Source organism: Saccoglossus kowalevskii, chromosome 16, assembly GCF_978046115.1.
Source record: "Saccoglossus kowalevskii chromosome 16, keSacKowa6.1, whole genome shotgun sequence".
Classification (NCBI taxonomy): domain Eukaryota; kingdom Metazoa; phylum Hemichordata; class Enteropneusta; family Harrimaniidae; genus Saccoglossus; species Saccoglossus kowalevskii.
The window spans coordinates 16,355,790-16,364,020 of record NC_140656.1 but is presented as its reverse complement, the minus strand read 5'-3'; the positions used below and the strand labels follow the sequence as shown (position 1 = coordinate 16,364,020).

The window sequence follows — 8,231 nt, the reverse complement described above, 5'->3', positions numbered from 1 at the left end:
TTTTCAGCTAAGTAATTTCGAATTGTATTTAATGCGTCTCCAATACTCTCAGCACATGGGAGTTCTTTCTTAAATTTATTAAAATAAGATGTATCATGTGAGTGTGTAAATGGCTATAGTTTATATTATTGAAACAAACTCAAACAAATAAATAAAAGACTCTATGCAAGTCTAATTTTTCTGCATTCTGTAAGATATTACGAACCATAGAAACATGTCATAATTTCATTTATTTTTAATTTTCATATATTTTCACAACTTGGTTTAATTACAAATTGTTATAAAATAAAGATTTATAACTTTTATTATTATATAGTATTGGTTATTTTTATGAACCAGCTGCAGACTGCTGCAAGTCAAACAACAATTTACAAGCTCTAATATACAGGTCAACGCCTTCATTACAACTTTCTGAAAGTGGGTCAACTGACTGACTGAGAATATGAAGATGATGGTCACTTGCATTAAAGTCAAGTGCATCAATTGTATCATCTATTGGGGAAATGTTGCAATTATGCATCACATGATTCTCAACACCATATGTACTGTTGTCAATTACATCAGGATCTAAAAGTTCCTTTATTGCAGTCCTGCTTGCATTTTGTTTAGCTGTCACACTTCTGATCAACATCTGGTTGGGGCTATAATTGTGTTCAGTACTGAGAGGATGGTTATTCCAACCTAACCGAAAACTCTCTAAACACTTGTTGATACGTGGGATGAATACATAATGCAAACAAAACATGTCAAAAAGATTGAATGGATCAAGTATTTTCTTTTGTTCCATTTCTGAAAATAATTTAGAGTAATGCTGTAGACAACAACTGTAAGTATCCTGATGCAATCTTTCAATGCGTTGATTAAATACAGAAGAACCTGTGATGTGAGATCCTCTGTGTTCTCCCCTGTGGGCTATCATGAAAGCTGCAACCTTGGTGTTTTCTTTCCCATAGTCTGATCTCATCCTCGATGGTACTCCATATTCTGTATCCACAAATCCATTCAAAACTGTGTTTGCCATTTTGTTATTGGCAGAAAATAGGTAGACTACAAGGCGAGAGTAGCCATCAATACATCCATGAATGTAGATTTTCCATCGTTGAAGTTTTTCAAGACCATCTAAGGTACAAAAAAAACAAATATGTTAAAATTGTTGCGTTCACACACAGCTCCGTAGTACAGGCTAAGAGATCAAATACCTTAGCCCGTGCTAAGAAAACGTGCGTGAACGGATTAAATCAGGCCCGATGTGTGTGAGCGCTTAGCTAAGCGTCCAAAAATCCATTATGTTCAATGTTTATTTGGAATACTAGTATTTACTATTATATTCATAACTATTCATTTCAGCATGTCATTTCCGTCATTACAAAGCGAATATACATAGTTTGTTGTCGGCAGGTAACGACGACGAGACTTCCTGTTATTCTGCAATCTACACTCTCTAAATTTGCATTGTTATTGTTTTAAAACTGTATAACTAACAAGCGTACCTTCCTTGTTACTGTACTACTAATAGTAGCTAGTAATTTAGCATGTTTATTAGAACATGGCAGTTATTCCACAATTATTGGCCAAAATTAAAATACTCCAGTCCATGTAGCATATTGACTTGGAAAGGAGCTTGATGAAACAATACACCTAACTGGGTAACTGGCGTGAAAATCATAATAAAAAAATATGTAAACAATGCGTGGGAGAACCAGGATCTGCATAGTGTTGCCTATATAACCAAAATGCTTATGGAAAATCTCCAAAAAAATCTTCAAAATTGACAGTCAAGAAAAAATGCAGGATGTCAAAAATAGGAAAAAACAAATTGTGCACACACAGAATATATATATATATATATATATATACAAACAATCCATGAGTCTGCGTTTTTAGCGTGTTCGTTTGGGACTCAATTCCTGAGCATGCGCAGGTGACGATCCTCCCGCTTTAAATCTTGTCTATACTTCGTATAGCGTGAAAACTACTACTATCTGGTAAATATACCAGATTAAAAGAACAGTTACAGCAGACAATGGCATTAGTCAAAGATCGCCAAAAATAATAAATGTACGAAGGTCTCTCTCGATATATATGTTTCTCGAATATAAATACATGGACTACTGTAGATATTATTTTCATTTATAAATATTACGTGTATACGAGTATTAGTTACACAGGATAGAAGCGGAACAAAAGAACTGTCATAAAACAACAAAACAAAGGTTAAGTAACTGGTCATATAAATGTAACCACTAATATAACTTCAGTATCAAAAGTAATAAAATAGTTTATCAACCCGTTCACTGGCCATGATTTACAAAATTTTCTATTATTAATTAAATATGTTAACTCACCCATATGCCAAAGACTTTGAGCAGCATGCACGTTGTACACGCCATGCTTCTTGCTTTTAGACCGAAGTAGTGGCCACCGTAGATCTCGCTGTATTGGTTCAACTCGTTTCAAACTGTCACGCAATCGTTCCCTCTGTACGGTTACCCCCATCGTCTTTATTATGCCACAAACCATTCTTTCACCACAATCAGCAAAATTTGTTTTTTTTTTAAGTTCAATATTATATCATCTAATTCGTCATTGCTGAGTTGAGTGTAAAACGCACTTCGATTGAACCCACAATGTTTTAGTCTCCGCCAGACTGTCCATCGTGATACTTGTAGCATTTCAGAAATATCCTTCATTCGAAATCACATTCGACTAACACTTGTAGGGTCACGTCATTAATGTCGTATTGTGGGCGACCCGGTTCATCTGTGTAAACTGTCTTACAAGGTCCGAATGTCAATCCTTCAGATGGTTGAAATGGCCTATCTGTACGGTCATGGGATGATGCTGTCTCGTTGTCAGCCCACTCTTCCAGGATTTCGATTAATCCCGATTGTAGAGACGAAAGAGAGTCAACAAGTCGCTGGAAGCCATTCCCGACATCACCACGACTTTGCTGCTCGGCGTGTCTGTGAACCGCACTCCTCAAATTGGCCGTGTATCTCAATATGGAACTTATACGAGTTGTCATATGCCTGGCAATTCTTTCATCGTTACATCGTGCATAATTACTCAATTTGATCTGGTGATCATGAAATATTTGACTGACGTCGAGGAGAAAATCTTCCCAATGTCTGCTCATGGTGTTTGCTTGAAAGGAGAGTCTAATAAGTCTTTCAAATTAAACATAACGTTACATTTTTATTAATTTTTGTTATCTTTTTTTTTTTCCCATTAACCAATGGTCTTTTTCTTATTAAATTTTTATTGTAATTTTTGCGCGTTCTTTTTTTTTTCATTCCATTTTTTTTTTTTTTTTTTTCTTTTTTTCGCCAGGTTTTTCCTTTTCTTTTCATTCCTGGTTTTTTTACCCTTTTAAAAAATGTTTTTTATTTATTTTTTCATCACGCCGACTGTTTTATTTTATTTAATTTATCTATATTTAGTAATTTTCCCTTTGTGTTATTTTGCGATATTTATATTATTTTATTATTCGTTGTTTTTGAGAGATATATTATTTTGCTTTTTTTATTTAGAAATTTCGCCACGATATTTTTTTTTACTGTTTCTTCTTTTTATGATAGAATATTTTTGCAACACTATTCCCGATACTCTTAGTTTTCACGAATTAAAAAAAAAAAAAATCCGACCGACCGACCCAATTTTTCGACTTGAGGGCAACATAAGTTTTTTTTGGCCTAATCGTGAAGCCCATAATAATCTTACCCAATGTCCATAAGAATCACGTTTAAGCAACAGCAAATCACAGGTGGCTTTTCATATTGGCCAACGGCGTGCTTAGGGGAGGAAATAATTAACAATGTACAAGGTAAAATATGGTTAGACACACAAGTCTAAAATTCCTATCGTAAATTTGCACATGGTTCTACTGAGGACAAATTTATTTTCATTTTGACGTGTTTTTGATCATATTTTTTGTAAGTTGCACAAAATATTACATTTGCCATTTTCAAAAGTGTTGCATTTTTTATAAAAACATTATTTCCGTTGTGAACAGCAAACAAATCACAATACTAGTGCACTCACTCAGTGGGTGTTGCAATTTTGACCTTTAAACTGGCGCATGCGACACGCCACTTTTAATCTGACGGCGTGGCGTGACACGTTTGACAAGCGTTTTCCCAGCGTTTGGCAGTTTTCTTGCCGAATTAACTCAAGCCTTTTTCTCAGTGAACGGTATTGCTCGCCATTCCATTGTTTTGAAGTCTTGGCTTGAAGGGTACAGTGTATTTTCCTGGGGTGTTTTGCTGTCGACCTCCCCTGATCTGAACAGGGTGCAGTAAGTACGGTTCAAGCGTATTTTCTCCTAAATCTTTCTTGTTACGAGTTAAATGTAAACTCAAAAATGACTTTTTTCCCGGGATTTTTTGCCTAGCCGAAGCATTAAATGACATTCAATTCCGACGAATATTCAGTCTACTGCCAAACCATTGCAGAACACATTTTTAGCACTGCTGTATTTCCTTGGTGCTTGTTTTCTGGAATATCGAGATGGTCACACTTTTTTCTTTGAAGGTGGGTCTATGAGTTAGTATTTGACAACGTACAATTGCTTTACAATGTTCAACGCTAAATTTACTTGTTCGTGTAAGTGTTAGGATGACTGTGTATGGTAGCAGACTTGTACTTAATAATTTTTGATTACTGTTCGTATTGTATTATTCATGGTCTACTACATAACATTAGCATTTATCTAATGGAAAATGTCTGTGCTAGTGATAAATTTGTAATCATTTGACATGATACAAGCTTACACATCTCGTCACACATACTTATCTTGATAAAAAGTACACTTCCACAGTACAACATCTGACACAAAGTGCGAAATAGCTCAAGAAATACCAAATGTTATAACAGTTTTTTTTGTAACTTATTTATTTTCTTGGGCTGACACTACATGTAATACATTTCATGAATACACAGATAAGACACTTCAAGTAATCCATATGAAGATCTTTAAATATGTTATCAGGGAAGACACCTTCTTTTTGTGTGACGTTTCTTTCTCTTTTTGTTTGGCGATCGCACTCTCAATTTGAAAATGATGTTTAAGTAAATTAATAAAATTTGCATAGTTATAACAAAGTTCACCGGCCAATCGTACTCAGGTCCCCTAGTATCACAGAGTTTACCAGGTACCTCCGTGATTTTCAGTGGTCTTCCCAGTTCCTTGATAACATCATGCCAGAAGGATTCAGTAAATTTACATGTCATAAAAAGGTGTTCATATGTTTCACTATATTCATTACAGAAAGTACATTGGTATTCAGGGAGCGTTCTGGATTTACTTTGTTTAAATCATCATTTGTATACAGTATATTATGTAATAACTTGAAATGAAATTCTCTGGATTTTGTATCAATTGATAAACTTGTAATCATTTTATACATTTTCTTCCATTCAATTTCCAAATTAAGTTTTCTCTCTAAAGAACATTCTCTTATTGGTTTCACAAAAATGTTGCTGATGAATTCTGTTTCAAACATATTTTTGGTCAAGTCTTCCAACAAAATTTGCTTGGTTTTTACAATGATAGTTGTTTCCCTATTTTCTAGTGCTTGACAATGTTTCAGTTCCTCCGGAACAGTATTGCATATCCCAATCTATTTTAATTTATCAATAAGTGATAGGCCCTTCTTTTTTTATTCATTCCATGGTTTCAGTATACCATCAATATACAATTCCGAGATAAATCTAATTCCTGAATCATTCATGTTTTGGTAAAATATTGATTTTCCCTCTATCAAAATTAATTTGTTGTTTCAGAGAACGTGATCCATGTTGTCTTGAGTACCTTTGTTTTCTGCCCATGTATTTAAACAATCTGTCACGAATGCCGAAAATTTCTTTGGAAGCAGTCTGGTGGAATAGTTACATTTTAATAGCATATCTCCTCCTAGTTTGTTTAATTTTTCTTTCACAAAATATTTCCAGGGGTGGTCTGTCTCCATGGTTATTGTATGTTTTAGCCATAATATTCTTTGTATTTTCTTTGTTACATACAAGTCTACCATTCTTATACCCCCCCCCCCTTTGCCCACTCCGCCTATCATGGTTTTCTTTGCAATACGATCTACTCCTTCCCATATAAAAAAAAAAATACTATTTTGTGCACCTCTTTTAAGACACTATTTGCCAGTATACAAGTAAATTGGAATAATCCAAACGTTTTGATAATCTGAGTTTTTCCAAATATTTTCTGTTTTCCACTGATTTACAACTTTCCTCAAATTATTTAATGGCTTTTCAATGTTTATCTTTTGCATTTCTTCTTTGTCATACGAAAAATGTACTCCCGCAATATCGATAGGCGATGTGGGCCATTTGACCACAAACCTTTCCTCATTTTTTTTTTCCATTTTCCCAACCAGACTGCCTCAGTTTTATCCCTGATAATTTTTAACCCACTACATTCATGGAACTTTTTGAACACCTGCATTAAATTGTCACCTGATTCACCATTGGATAGAAAACACGTCATGCCATCCGCAAATGCAGATTCTTTGACCTCCTTTCCTGCTATGATGATGCCAGCAATATTTCTGTTACCCGTATACTGATAAGCAGGGTTTTCAGTACCAAGAGGGCTGGTGATAGTGGGTTCCCTTGCCGTACATCTCTTTGAACTGAGAAGTAACCTGCGCCGTACCCATTATTTATTACGCTACTTTCAACATGGTTGTACATTGTTTTTACCCATTTTATAAAACTTTCTCCAAAGCCAAAATTGTCAAAGTCTTTCAGTAAAAAACTCCAGTTAACCATGTCAAAGGCTGTTTCGAAGTACATTGCCATTAATATGGTTGGCTAATTCTGCTTCTCTGTATAATTAAATTTCATCAATTAGCCAAATGTAATTATCTACTTTTTTCACAAACGCAACTTGTGTTGGGTCTATTATTTACAGTAATACCCTTTCAATTCGCTTTGCTAAGCACTTGGAAGCTAATTTCATGTCTACATTTAATAAAGTTATTGGGCGCCAGTTTTAAAGGTTTGTTGAATTGTTTTCTTTGTAAAGGTTTTCATAAAAAGTTTTAATTTCACAGTGGATATCCACTAATAATAATCTTGGTGTGACTCCGAAAATTCTTGCTTTGATGAAGAATATGCATACCGGAAATATAATGGCATGGCCTCGTTTTGCAGAATAAGGAAGTTTTTCCATGTTTTCAAGAGCATAAGCCATATGGCGTTCTGTTATTATTGCATGTTATCTTACCTTCTGAAAATTGCCAAGAAAGTCATAATTACACACAAAAGCATAACAAAAGTATTGCACTTTATATTTCCTTATTGTGTTGTGTTATTTGTGTTTTTAGGAGTTGGATGAAAGGAGAAAAAAAATCATGTGCCAGAAGTAACCACAACATTAGCCGGCTAATCAGTAAAAAACGCATTTACCTCATCTTTATAGCATGACCAAAGAAAAACAAAACTAGACAAAATAAAACCCATATGGGTCTAAAATATTCCGATCACCAGAAAAGTAGAAAATAAACAAACTTCAGGAAAGCAGTATGAGCTCTGTGCCCTATGAATGACCCGAATTGTGTGATCTATCAACAAACCAATAACATCGCGCGTTGTTAAGCTTAGCGTTCGAACGTATGGAATTTTTCAAGGGTAGATATGAAAGCTGTTTTGTGGTTGGTTCAACTGATTACTGACAAAATGGCGTCAAGAAGGAAGCGCAGTCTGCCTCGATCAGGAGATATAATGGTTTATTTCAAGAAACCCACAGTAGATGCTGGTACGTTTTTATAAGTTACAATTTTATCATTGTTTCAAAATCGACCTCAAAACTGTAGCAACATAAAAAATCAGGTTTGAAACTTGAAACTTGTCAATATAATAAAATTGATTTTGTAGTACTATACAATGTATTATGCTTATTTCATACAAGTTTTAAGTCTCCAATATAATCAGCAAACAATTTTTCAACTTGTTTTAATTATTTTATTTGTTTTTAAAAAAGATGAAGAAGATGTTTTGATTTATAATGTATTATGTAGTTGTAGTTGCAATGTGTGTACAATAATTGCATGAGGTCTGGTGAATGGCTATACCTGGGATCAGTTTTCTTTCTTTTTCTCTGCATAATTTTGTCTGCTTGCCTTGTAATCTGTATACTAATAAACTAGGCTACATTGCAAATCAAATATATAACTAAGTTACTGGTATAGTTGACTCTGACTGTTTGGATGACCAATCAA

At 34.3% G+C, this 8,231-nt stretch overlaps 1 pseudogene; it reads right to left on the bottom strand.

Annotated features, from left to right (window-relative positions):
• Positions 1 to 328: 328 nt before the first annotated feature.
• On the bottom strand, positions 329 to 2,672 carry LOC144351974 (uncharacterized; annotated as a pseudogene).
• Between the last annotated feature and the right edge of the window lie 5,559 nt (positions 2,673 to 8,231).